This window comes from Gossypium hirsutum, chromosome A06, assembly GCF_007990345.1.
Source record: "Gossypium hirsutum isolate 1008001.06 chromosome A06, Gossypium_hirsutum_v2.1, whole genome shotgun sequence".
Lineage (NCBI taxonomy): Eukaryota > Viridiplantae > Streptophyta > Magnoliopsida > Malvales > Malvaceae > Gossypium > Gossypium hirsutum.
The window spans coordinates 87,101,181-87,102,430 of record NC_053429.1 but is presented as its reverse complement, the minus strand read 5'-3'; the positions used below and the strand labels follow the sequence as shown (position 1 = coordinate 87,102,430).

At 37.9% G+C, this 1,250-nt stretch overlaps 1 non-coding gene across 1 annotated transcript; it reads left to right on the top strand.

Annotated features, from left to right (window-relative positions):
- Positions 1 to 309: 309 nt before the first annotated feature.
- On the top strand, positions 310 to 415 carry LOC121230950 (small nucleolar RNA R71). Its single transcript, XR_005929022.1, has one exon. It is a non-coding gene; the product is annotated as a small nucleolar RNA R71 (small nucleolar RNA).
- The last annotated feature ends 835 nt before the right edge of the window (positions 416 to 1,250 follow it).

Sequence of the window (1,250 nt, the reverse complement as noted above, 5' to 3'; positions counted from 1 at the left end):
CCATTCGAATCGCACCTCATCACCGGATGTACCTGAGTAGAACCACACAAATCGTCAATGTTTTTATTTAAGAGTTCTACTTGGTTAGATAGCATAGTAACCGCATCGAGGTTGAAAACACTGGCTGCTTTCGTCGGCTTTGTCCTCATAACTTGCCACTGATAGTAATTCAGTGACATCTCTTCAATAAATTCGTAAGCCACCTCAGGTGACTTATTATTGATAGTTCCACCAGTGGCTACGTCAATCATCTACCGAGTCAAAGGGTTTAGGCCATTGTGAAACGTTTGGACCTGTAGCCAGAGTGGTAACTCATGGTGAGGGCATCTTCGCAAAAGGTCCTTGTATCTCTCCCATGCATCGTAGAGTGTTTCTAAATCCATCTGCACAAAAGAGGAGATATCATTACATAATTGGGCTGTTTTAGCTGACAAAAAATATTTTAATTAAAATTTTTCAGTTATCTGTTCCCAAGTAGTGATTGATCCTTATGGCAATGAGTTCAACCACTATTTAGCCTTATTCCTCAACAAAAAGGGAAACAACCGAAGGCGAATGGCGTCATCAGAAACGCCATTAATTTTAAAAATGTCGCAAAACTCTAAGAAATTTGCCAAGTGAGCGTTGGGATCCTCCTTCTGCAAACCATCAAACTGAACAAATTGTTGTATCATTTGAATTGTGTTAGGTCTCAGTTCAAAAGTAGTTGCAGCTACAGTAGGTCTAACTATGCTCGATTCAGTTCCTGTTAAAGAAGGTTTAGCATAATCATACATAGTGCGTGGAGCAGGATTCTTATTTACTAGATCAGCAACAATCGCAGGAGGTAGCAGATTTTCTTGGTTTTCAGCCATCTCCTTGGTTGTGGTTGAAGTATCGTCCTCTTGCTCGTCTTTTGTGTATCATAGGCTCTGCCTTATTTCTCTTCAATTTTTGCAAACTGTGCGGTTGATCTCACCGTCAAAAAGTAGTGGTCCTGACGGGTTTCTTCTGGTCATAAACTAGAAAAACCTGTCAAAAGAAAATAAATGAAGAATTAGAAAAGAAAAGAAAATTTTAAATTGCAATAAAATTAAAATGGCTAAAGTAATAAAAATTGAATGTTCCTAATATCCTAGTTCCCTGGCAACGGTGCCAAAAACTTGATGCGTGATATTCGTAACAAGTTCTAAAATTTATAAATGAATCGTTCTTGAGACTAACTTATTATCATGATTAAGGAAAGTGTACCTTTCAAATAGTAGTATAGT